Genomic DNA, 13,212 nt, shown 5'->3' with positions numbered 1-13,212 from the left:
GAATGCGTAATGGGAGCCCTTCTTTTATATAAGACAGACACGTCTGGTGTTTTTTGAAATCATTATTAAGACTTCATCTTGTCAAAGGGACCATATAGTCCAAACTGCATTTTCTTTGCTACAATAATTTGATGATACATTGATGTAACTATTATGCCAAGAGTTTATATCTTTTGTATCTAAAATTGCTGTTATGTTTTCTTTTGCCTCTGGCTTTCTTAAAACCTTCCCAATAGTGAATGACTATTATGTTAGCTGATTTACTAAATACTAGACAGAAAGAAATACCTCATGATAATTTATTTATTATCTTTCCCCCCTTTTTGGAATACCACTGCATCCCTCCATCCCACACAACCATCCACTCCAATACAAACTATTTAGTTCAATTTGTAATAATGCTGGTTCCAAGAAAAATATATATATATACATATATATATATTTCAGAATGGCTAATTTTATACCTATTATTTAATTTAGTGTTTAAGCTAAAATTTCTCCAGTTTATATAAGGATACCCTTTATTTATTTCATTGCTTTTATTTAAACTGTTTTACAGATGAACTTCATTATTTAGCTTTTTTAATATATCACATTGTACTTATATCCAAATTCTATTAGGGCATTAAATTATCTTAATTTTGAGAGCACTAGATTCATTACTTACCTTGTAATTAGTTCAATACCTTCCTTAGGGTTAGTTTTCTCAGTTGGTTTGGGTTTCTGTCCCTACCCTTCTGCCCCTGCTCCCACCCCACAACCCCTCCTCTCCCTCCTACTTTCCCCACTTTTGGTTCTCATTTAATTTGTAAGAGTCAACAGGTATCTCTGGGCCCTGCCTAATATTTTACCAGCTCCTATAATGGCATCACAGAATGTCTGTCCAGTGATTATATTAGGGAAATTAGAGATAGAGTAATCAAATCTTGGCTTCTGCTTTGTGCATTTCTTGCTTCCTTTCTTCTATTAGGTTTAGCACCAATGTTCTATAGCAATTTCTTTTTTTTAAATTAATTTCCTCATAAAAGCAAAGTGGGATCCCAAATAAAAACCCTGGTAAATAAATGACATGGTATACCTCTTATATTTTATCCAGATAAAACAAACTTCTAGTTCCCTTGGCTTCCTCTAAAACTATATCAATAAGGTGTTTTTTGTTTGTTTGTTTGTTTTTTCAGCCCTGATTCTTACTTTTTACTTATTTTTATTCTTTGAGTTAGTTTAAGTAGGCTATAACTTTTAATTATCTTTTTAGTTATAATTTGTATTTTTTTAAAAAAAGATTTTAACTTTCAATGTGTGGGTTCAGAGTCAAAGGGGGATTTCAAGGTTTTTGGACTTTAATATCTTCTCAAAATGGTTAGAAATGCCATATTTTAAACATTGGTAGTTCTAACCAATCTTCATATTGGGAATAAATTTTTAAATTATAGATACCTTTTATCTGAGGAAATAAGGGAGGTTGCAGTTGCTCTATGACACTGTGGCAAAGATAAAATAGTTTGCTTTTAAAATTAATAGGTTAAATTTAACCTGAATGAAAATAAAGAGAAGTGAAGAATACCTAATATTTCTAGGACAAAATCTTTTTATACTATATCCAATATAGCCCCCTCCTATTCTATTTTAATCTTTTCAGAGTTATGTAATGAGTTTGCCAGTTGCTATTGTAAAATTAAAGAAGAGATCACCAAAGACTCAAAGAATGGCCAGTTCTTTGTCTTTATTTCATAAATTAAAATGATCCTCCATCAAACCAAACACTTTTGACTGCTACAAAAATCTGCTAGTTTGATCTGGTCGCTAGAAAATCTTTTGTACTAATTATCAAAAGAACTTTGCCATTCTGTTCCTGAGAGACTTAATTTTCTTACTTTATCTTAACTTTTGTCATTTTCTAATCACAGTTCTGGCATTAAGCCACAGTTTTTAAAACTTTGTACTCCTATAAACATCAAGAATTTAAGAACAGAGTGAATTTAGCATTTATTGTTACTTTATCATCATGCAAAATCCTCAATTCTTATGCAAAATTGTTAATATTTACTAAATGTTTGTGATCTAGTTAAAATCTGTCTTTATATCTATCATCTACCTATCAGTCTATGCTATTTATACTTTTATTTTTGTTATTAAATAAATGAAATATAGTACATTGGAATATACTTCAAGCCAGCACAAATATATTAGGATAACTGGCCTAAAATATTAGTTGATGTATTAGCTATTGTAAATATCAAGCAATTAACTGAGAGTTAATACTGGAGTTAGGCAAATACTACTACAATGGATGGAAGTGAGCCTAAGTCTTAATGTAGTCCATTTTAATATAGGCTGAAGTGCTAAGCATTGTTTCCCATGCTTAAAATGTTATTTTATGACCTGGAAACAAAGCAACACATTTCTATGTATTGCATAACATAAGCATAAGACTCTTAGATGTCATTGCTCTTTTGTAACAATGCCAATCCCAAGTATTCAAATTATGATTGAGAATGATTGATGGACCATTTCTTTGAACAGAGCCATCTCAGACTATCAGTGAACTATATATAAGAGAAGAAAGAGGAAGATGATGGATAATAATGATCTCTCAGAGAGGAGTAGGCATGAACCCACAACAGAATAGAAAACAAAGAAACAAAAGAGAACAAATTATTGCCTTTTTGAAAGAAGTCCAGCATTCCACTATCTATTTTGATAAAAATATAGAACTATTGCACACTGTAATCCAGTTTATGCTCTTATTTTTTACTTCTTTTACTCTACCTGTCAAATTCTGGAAAGGAAAAACTCTTCCATATTTCTTTAATTGGTAAAACCCATATACCCCATACAGCACCATACAAATATAAGGTGATAAATACATACTAGTTAGGTGATTGAAGGAATCACTAGAGTATTATGCTATTTTAATGATGTTTAAACTTAAATTCTGTATTCATTTTTTGTGCATGTCTGATTTAAACAAATAAGGCTTTAGTACAAATCCACAAAACATATATCTTATCATACAATTACTCTTAGTAATAAGCATATAAAAAATTTGACCTCAGCAACTTAATAAGACCCTGTTTCAAAATAAAATTTTAAAAAAAGAAATAAAAAGAACTGGTGATGTATCTACATGATAAAACACCCTTGACTTCAATCCCAAGGGCCAAATAAATTCATAATATAAAAAGAAAGCATAAAAGTTTTGGTAATTTCTTTCAAAAAACTATGACAGAGGTCCAGTTCTGAGGTAAAGCATGTATTCTGCATGTGTTAAATCTACTTTATCAAAAATAAAACAAATTATAATGACGACCAGATATATTCTTGTTTTTTTAGTAATATCCTTAAAGTCAAAAGTATTCATCTCTTCATTTGGTGTAAACTACCTTGAAAGTTCTCAAAACTTGTGATTTTTATAATTTAATCAACAGAATGTATATAATCAACAGTCAAAACATTGTTTAAACACATCTCCTTCTCAGTTAGATCTATCTTATGTTGGATAATGATAATTTCAATTATTTTTGCATAGTGATTGAAAACAGGGAGTTTATATTTTTCAAACTTTTAAACCTTAACATCATGCTTACTTCTTTGAGACTCAATTCTGCTAAGTAAATATATGAAAACAAAAATGATTATTCTGACAGGTTTCCCTGTCAAGATCATAGGTTGACTGCTTAGTTTTATCAACCTTGGTTCAAGGAAATTGAACAAAGGTAAAACTGATATATCAGTTTAAACTCACTTATAATGATTTTTTAGTAAGACTTAGGCTATTTACAGAATTCTACATAGTCCTTCAAAATTCCAAGGTTGTGAAAACAATTTTATTCTCATTTAATTGCTTGATATTTACAATATCTAATATATTCGATTGTTGTTAGCATCAATAAAATGTAGAATTACATTTATATGCTTTACAGTGTATTGTGTTGGATTTTAAAATCATGTGCATAATACAACTATGCAACATTGTTAGGATCTTAATTTAGTTTATTTTATAAAATTGTAGAAGATTATAGTCATAGTTTGTTCTAATACTTTTTGTTATAAGCCTTGACTATGATAAAAAGAAACTTATGCATGTAGAAATCCTCAAACCAGAACATTCAAGCATTTGTAGAGAGAAATAAGGTGTGTGTGAACAGACACAAACAAAAGAAAAGATAAGTGAATGGGTGTATATTGTACATAACTCAAAATGAATGCCTTTCAGAAAGGGCTCCTGAGTCTACCCTGCAAATTCATCAATAAGAGAAAGTAGAAGCCACTAACAACAAACACAGCACAGTAAAACATGTGAGTGATTGCTATTAAGATTAGTGAATCAAAATCATTTGAAAAATAAAAGAAATTTCAAAAGTTGTTTCTGATTATCCATTAGGGGAGAAGCAAAGATTCTCCTGAGGAAATACTATGTGGATTGCTGATGTGAGGACAGTTGTTAGTGGTTTTTTACTATTGGGTAAGTTGGTTTACCTGAATGAACAGATTGTAATATTATTTGAGGGGCTCAGGCCATGTGCTTTAAGAGATGATAGTATTCTGAGACTTTTCCACATTCAAACCTAATTTACTAAAAAACCATTAGAACTCTTAATAGGAAATGCATTCAAATCAAAATCCACAAAAGAGATTTAGTCTAGCACTATATCTAGATGGAGAACTGTATTTTAATCACTTTTATGGCAATGTAAATTTGAGATGGTATATGCTTAGATTACAATATATTAATTTTGTGCAAATATGACACATTTGTATATGGAAGCACTAATGATCGCTTTTTCTTTTTTGTAATAATAATTCATGATTCCTCAGGTTCCTCTTGTGAGTTTAATGGTGTTTAGATTCAGATTATATGACCAATATTTACTTTTGCAGGCATATTAACATGACATTTGGTCAGGCTGATATTTAGTCAGACTACTTCTGTGTGGCTATGTTAATTGATTATGACTGGCATCCGTTCTAAGTGGTAGGCTCACAGCTTCTGTTGTTCAATATCTGAAATAATCATTTCACAAAGCAGTAACAGGGGGAGGTAGGATATTCATGTGTGCTCGGTAAGGAAGTTATTATGAAAGTCAATGAAAGCTTGAAAAACCATGTGCTTGTAAAGACTGAGTTAATGCTGGGTACATTTGGTTTGTGAAGAATTTATATGTATAGACTGTGTTTTGATTTTGGTGTTTGCCTCAGTCTTTCTTACTTAAAATATAACATAACTTGGCAGGGCTGTTTAAGTAAATAAAATCTCTCATAAATCTTCTTCAATCATTACCCTGTCCCCATTTCTCTACTACTTCAATGGAATTATTACATTTACATATTATATCTTAATACTCAAATATGTAATTCACAGATTACACTACAAAGAATGAACTTTCAGCAGAGAGTCCTCATTAATTAAATTAGCAATATTTTCTTTTTACAAAGATCAATATGGGGAATATTTGATTTGCTTTTTAATATTTAGATTGAAATAGAACAATATACAACAGGAGAAATTCTTTATACAGATCCATTAATTTTTACAAAGTAAACAGGTCCATAAGAAACCCCCTAGATGATGGTATAAGCCACTTTCAGCAATTCAAAGCCCCTTCATGCCCACCACCCCCACAAGTGCCATTTGCTTTTGTATGCTTTCAGGATCGAATTCTCTCTCTCTATATATATATATCTTTCTGTCTCCACTGTACAATTTTCATATTTTTGACCTTGTCTTCCAGTTATACTGAACATAACATTTTTTTGTTATGCTTGCTTTTTCAATATTAACTTTTTAAAAAAGATGACTTAAGAAATCATTCCTGAACCGCTAGCATTCATAATCTTCAGATATCTTTAAAATCTTTCAGAATATAGTTTATTTGCCTTCTTTTATATTTCTGAAATTACCATCTTATTAAAAAAAATCTCACAACCCAGCTAGGTATAATTTGTCCTAACACTTGTTGATAAAAAAAGCTTCTATCATGCCTCTTGTGAGAATATCTTTATTTCATACACTATACATCAATGAATATATATGTAATAAACTGGAAATATTCTATTTTTCTCTCCCTTGTTTCTCTTAATTTTATTCTTAATATATTTACTGACGCCTAGACATGAAACTAAAGAGACAAACTGAAATGATTTACGGGACATACGACTAAAATGGAATTAAATTTTTAAATTTTTGAAATATACATTTATTTTTACATTTGCACATACAATTCTACATAAAATAAGCTGATTGAGGAACTGATTTACACCCAGAAGAAATATCAGGAAATTCAGATTTTAAGCTGCCATATCAAAATGAGAGAATGAACATATTGGCAAAGATAAATATAAAAGTTCAAAAGAAATCTATGCATGACAGAACAAACAGTGGCAATGGTCCACAGAAAACTAGGACTGCTGAAATGACCCTTTGACTTGCATGAAAGGACAACTATCTAAGATAATAGGTAGATATTTTAGGGGAAATAGAAAATATTGTTTTTATTATGAGGCATATTCTATGTATCTAGGAACAGCCAGTTAATTTTTTAAAAATATTTATGTCCCATGTATTATGTTTTGAACATTAGAGATCCTTATGAAGTCTATCAGAATCTGTTAGACATTTGCAAAGTTCATATTAGTGCATTGCTAAATGGGTTAGATATAAATATAGAATATAGTGCTACAGAAAGTGATTATCATCACTGTTTATCTTTCCATTAATTATTTCCCTGCACTTGGCATTTAATTTTGGGTAAAGTTTTGTTTGTTTGTTTATTTCTCTATAACAAAGAAATATTTATTAAAAAAGAGTAAAACAGTATTCTGTGATTAGTCTTGTTTTATTTAATTTCTATATATAAAGAAATTTTCTCCACAAATCATTATATATAACTCTATTTGGGACACTGTCTTTATAAACAGATTTCATTATAAGAATTACTAAAATGTGGAATAATAAAGTGTGATTATTTTTATCATATCTAATTTTAATATAAAAGAAAATATGTAACTTTCAGAACTTTGCCATAGAAATAACATTATAAATGTTTATTAAAATTCCTGATGTTTATTTCTACCGAAATTTTTCTTGGAATTTTCAACTGAAGTAATTTTTTTTTAGCTTTGTTTTTATTTTATTTTTTTATTTCTTACATACATGACAATAGTGGAATGCATTACAATCATACAGTTTCACCAAATATCTGAAGAAGTTTTGATTTCTAAAGATTTATGATGGAAATTAAACTTGGCTTCCTTGGTATATTTTCTATTCCTTTCTCTCTCCCACTCTTTGTACAATAGTTGAAGAGTGAGGAAAAAAAAAAAAAGAGCCACTTATCAGATTAACAAAGGGGTTCAGCCTACAAGGGAAGAATTTGCATTTTTTTTAAAGAGAGAGTGGGAGAGAGAGAGAGAGAGAGAGAGAGAGAGAGAGAGAGAGAGAGAGAATTTATTAATATTTATTTTTTAGTTCTCGGCGGACACAACATCTTTGTTTGTATGTGGTGCTGAGGATCGAACCCCGGCAGCACGCACACTAGGTAAGTGCACTACCGCTTGAGCCACATCCCCAGCCCAGAATTTGCATTTTTTGAAGAGTCACTTCTTGATATACACTCTGCCATGTTACAGTAGTGAAATACCTATGGGGAATTAAATATTCATGGATTATAATTTGCCTTACTTGCTTTTACAGAAGGATAGTAAAATTATTTTACCTCTTTTCAGAAATAATGACCTTTTGCTATTCATGTTAACAGAATATTTTGATCCCAATGTATAATCAACCACCATCATTTTCTTACTCAAATCTTTTTTTTCTTAACATGAGAAAATTTTATTGGGATAGAATATTAAGTATTCTACATATGTCTGTAAAGACTATTTGGAAATTTTTTTTCTTTAATAATTTCTGGGTGGTTGTAATACAGCTTTGTCTGGAGTCAGGCATGGAATAAATAGTTTTGTTGGCATTTCTTTGACCTCTATGATCAGAACAGCTACCTAAAGTTGCAAGGTTTTTTTCCTTCATGCATTTTTATAATTGCACATGACTTTGATACAAAGTATAGCTATGATCAAAGGCCAAGCTTCATTTGAGGAAAATTATAGACTTGTACTCCTGAATACATAGAGACTAAGTTTATAAATGCACTTCAGCAAATCTTTTTAAGTGGGGCATTTTTGATATGGTCCCTCCGGGTATTGGAATCTTCTACCAGGTAAAAATGTATGTCAAGAGGCTCTGAAATAAGCCTATTCTTGCAATTGTTAAAATTTGAATGAGAGTTGAAATGAGGTGAACATAGTAATAGAGAAATAGAAAAGTTGGAAAAGAACTAGCTTCCCTGGAGATTCCATATTGACTTTCCATATGACTGAAAAATCGGATGGGTCTGCAATTATAAGAAAGGGCCCTTAGGGACCAAACTCAACTGTCCTAGCAGGGTTTATGTTTTGAATGATTTAACTGGGACAACTTCTAAATACTATGTGAAACTAGATTGAAACTAATGGGTATTAGCCATACTTATTTTAGTTCTAATACATTTTGTGCTTTATGGGAGGGAAGAGGCAGTGCTGGTTGAGAAAAACTTCATAGTAATATTGGGCTATGTCCTGTATCACAGGCTTACAGCTTTATCAATTGCATTATGTCAAAATATTACAAAAATAAATAATGATGCAGTATAAGCAAGCTAAACAAGTTTCCATAGATTTAATATCAAGAATTTGAAAATAACTTTGCATGTATTAGAGGATTTGGGGGAGCTCATTAAATTCAAAACAGAAATAAAATATGGTAAAATCTCTCAAATCATACGTCATAAATAAAGAGGGTCTTTCAATAATAAATTTCAAATTACAGATAGCATTAAAATGAAGTTCCTGTATTGGAAGGGGAATACTTGATGACAACACCAAATTACTTTTACTGTATTACATATTGTACTTATCTAAAATTATAGACACACATTTAATTGATCCACTTCTTTTTTCATCAGGTAATGGATGTTGGGGTCAAGAATTTTATCTGGGCCAGGCAAGGTGGCACATGCTTGTAATCATAGTGGTTCAGGAGGCTGAGGCAGGAGGATTGCAGGTTGGAATCCTCTTCAGCAACTTAGTGAGGCTGTAAGCAACTTAGTAAAATCCTGTCTCCAAACTCGGTGGTAAAGCACCGTTAGGTTCAATCCTTTGTACCCCAACCCCCCCAAAAAGAATATAATCTGAACTATGCATATATATTAGACATAAGTATAGCTAGATCAATGGATAGGTATTAATGCATGTGTGTTCGTGTGCATGCATTCATGCATATATATCACATTTTTCCCCCTGGAAAGTGTTATTTATTTACAACTAGTTTTTCTTTTTTCTGATATTTTTTATATATACTTAGCCTGTGTCCACTTTTACTATTCATCTCTGAATATGAACTTTCCCAGGTGAAATTGTGCACAGTTCCTTTAGCTATCACTTTCTCTAAGAGCAGTATTCAGTGGGAGTTATTTACAATGAAGTCTCAGTTTGGCTCCATTGTCATAGAAGGAGACAGTTTCTTGAAATTATGGTTCTCTTTTGTAAACCTTTCTTGAAGTCTACTACACTCTTGCTGTTTTAAAAACAGTGATGAAGTGATTTCCTGTGATTCATGCATGTCACAATTCTTATTGCTCCTAATAAAGTATTTGATTTTATATTCTCAGGTCATCAAGAAAAACTTGTTTCTGGATATATCTTAGGATGGATTCTCCTATATTGTAGACTTCACCTCACAAGTAGTTCTTTGATTTCCACTCTACTTTAAATATGTTTTTTTCCATCTTGTAAATTCTGGTATTTAAATTGAGTAAGTCACTTCTAACTTTATCAAAATAAGTTTTTATTATTTCATTCTTCCTATTATAGTATGATTTTAAGTTAAAGTCCCAACTATATATCTTAATTATCAAATGGCATAAGACAATTTATATATTTTAAAATACAAAGTTGAATTTCAATAATATATTTATATCTTAGTATATTTCTTTTTTGAGAAAAAAAATCCATATCTAAAAGTTTTATAGGAAAATTTTGAACTGTGAATATGAAATCCCACGAAATTTATACTCCAATATTTAAAATTAATTTCGACAATATAAAGACACATGGAAATGTTTGTGGTAATAAAAATCTTAAGAAACAGGAAAAGAGGAAAGAAATACAGTTTGAGTATTTCTTACATGAAATTCTTGAGAGCAGAAGTTCAATTTTATCAAATACTTTTAGTGCGCCTGTGTTTGACTGTGGTCTGTCACATGAAGCCAGGTGTGTAAATTTCCAATGTGGCATCAAGTTGGTGATGAAAAATTTTCAGAGTTTGGAACATTTTGGATTTTGAATTTCTGTTGGAAAAACTCTAAATCCTTATTAAATTTATATATTATATTTTTGTTTGTTTTTATTAGTGCTTTGGGGCTCACTGCGGCATGTTTGTATGTGCATACAACATAATTTCCTCCATTTCATTTGCCAGTACTTCTCTTTCCCTCCTTTTCCACCTTTTCTTGATTACCTTCCTCCAATCTACTGTTCTCCTTTAATTTTCATGAGATACCTTCATTTTTCTTTCCTTACTTTTACATTTTTTGATACCAGGTCAAAAGCCTTATAGGCAGGATATTCACATAAACAAAACAAAAAAAAAAATATATGATTGTGAACTCTAGGAAAAAAAGAAATACTGAAAAATTTTTCCATATTTTTGGAACAAAAAAAGATTGTTCATTTGGAATAAATAAGCTAAAATGAGGCAAATACCCACCAAATTGTGCCATATAAACTTGTTTAAAATTATGAATTGGATTTCCAGTGTAGAGTATATGAGGGACTAAGACATAAAACTGTGCTTGGTTTTCCTCTTTGATTAAAAGAATAGATCAAATGAAGAGTAAAATGAAGTTTTGCCATAATTTTTATTGTTAAACAAAGATATTGTGTCTGCCAAAAACTAAAAAATAAATATTAAAAATTCTCTCTCTCTCTCCCTCTCTCACTCTCTCTTAAAAAATAATAATTTTTATTGTTACATTTTTGTTGTACATAATAGTGGAATTTGCTGTCACATGTTTGTACATATACAAAATATAACAATATGATTTGTACTGTATCATTTACCAGTGTTTCCTCTTTCCCTTTTCTCTCCCCTCTCCTCTGGTCCCTTTCCTGTACTCTACTGATCTCTCTTCAATTTTCATGAGATTTTTCCCCCTTTCTTTTCCTTTTTTTTCTCTTTGAAGCCCAACTCTGAAAGAAAATGTAAGACCCGAGACATTCTGAGTTTTTCTTATTTCACTTAACATGATATTCTCAGATCCATCCATATTCCTGCAAATTACATAAATTCACTTTTTTCATGACTGAATATAACTCTGTTGTGTGTGTGTGTGTGTATATATATATATATATATATAGATAGATAGATAGATAGATAGATATCATATATATATATATATATATATATATATATATATATATATATATATCACATTTTCTTTATCCATTCATCTGTTGATGAACACCTAGGCTGGTCTCGTAGTTTGACTATTGTGAATTGTGATGACGTAAACATGGGTATGCATATATCACTGTAGTATGATGGCTTTAATTCTTCAGAATAAATTCCAAGCAGTGGTAGATGTGGGTCATATGATGATTTTATTCCTAGTCTTTTGAGGAACCTTGATACAGATTTCCATAGTGGTCATACTAATTCACAATCCCACCAGCAAAAACGTGTCCTTTTTTCTCCACATATTCTTCAGCATTTATTATTATTATTTGTATTCTAGATGACTGCCATTCTGACTAGTATGAAATCCCAGTTCAGTTTGGATTTATATCTAAAAAATTTGATACTGAACATTTTTTTCATATATTCCTTGGGTATTTGGATTTTCTTTTTTTGAGAATTATCTGTTTAATTCATTTTTCTAATTTATTAATAGCTTGTTCAGGGTTTTTTGTTTGTTTTGTTTGGTGTTAAGTTTTTGAGGTTTTTTTTTTTTTTTTTTGGTATTTTGGACATTAACCCTTTGTTTCAAAAGTAGGTAGCAAAGATTTTCTACCATTTTTTTATGTTCCTCTTCATGTTTTTAATTTATTTCCTTTGATGTGCAGAAGCTTCTCTTGGTATTATTTGCTGAGCTTTAGGGGTTCTATTGAATAAGGCATTGCCTGTGCCTACATAGTGGAGAGTTGTCTGTATGTTTTCTTCCAGGAGTTGTGTAGTTTCTGGCCTAATTACTAGGTCTTTCATCCATTTTGAGTTGATTTTTGCTCAGAGTGAGATAATAGTCTAATCTCATTTTTCTACAAATGGATTTTCCCAGCACCGTAAAATGTGGTTTTTAATCTCTAAAATTTGCCTGAAGTTACATTACTATGATATTAAAAATGTCCACCAGAATGTCTATTGAATCATTTTATAAACCACATTTTCAGCCTTTGTATGTCATCTGTAGATATTTCAGAAATTTTATAGACAACTGAGTTCCTATCCAGCCCTCTGTTGTCTTTCATTCGTATCTCATAATTACCTCAGTTTTTTATTGCTCACAAAACATGTTGCCACATTGTTATGGTATAAAAAGCAAATTTCAGAACTCAGAGTTCTCGGGGCAGACGTCTGGGTAGAGCACCCTCTGACTTGGTCTCCATTGAGTCTCAGAAGGCAAAAGTCAAGGTGTGGGACTAGCTACCTTTCATTATGGAGGCTCTAGGGAAGAATCTGCTTCCAAACTCATTTTGGCTTTTGGCTCCATTCTGTTCCCTGCAGATATGAGACCAAAGCCCTTATTTTCTTTCTGACTACAAGTAGTAGGAAAATCTTTGTTCTTAAAGAGAACCCCAACTCCCTCTAGAATTTTCCATTTGCCAAATGTGGGTAGAGTCTTTTTAAGTCTCTAACTTCTTTGATATTGTCTACTGCCCCATTTTTTTCCATTCTCCAAATGGTGAAAATTACTGACCCTTGAGAGCTCACATGGATAGATTGAGCTCCACTACAATATTCAGGATGGTCTTTAACCCTAACAGTAACTGCCTTTCCATGCAATATAACATTTTCATTAGTTCCAAGGACATCTACCTGGGAGTGGAAACAGGTAGTAAGAGGGAGTAGAGGGAATGCTTTGTCTACCACATTATCATTTTTATACCTTTGTCCAGCTT

Source organism: Callospermophilus lateralis, chromosome 8 (genome assembly GCF_048772815.1).
Source record: "Callospermophilus lateralis isolate mCalLat2 chromosome 8, mCalLat2.hap1, whole genome shotgun sequence".
NCBI classification, from domain to species: Eukaryota; Metazoa; Chordata; class Mammalia; order Rodentia; family Sciuridae; genus Callospermophilus; species Callospermophilus lateralis.
The sequence above is the reverse complement of the archived record's forward strand: the minus strand, read 5'-3'. Positions refer to the sequence as shown.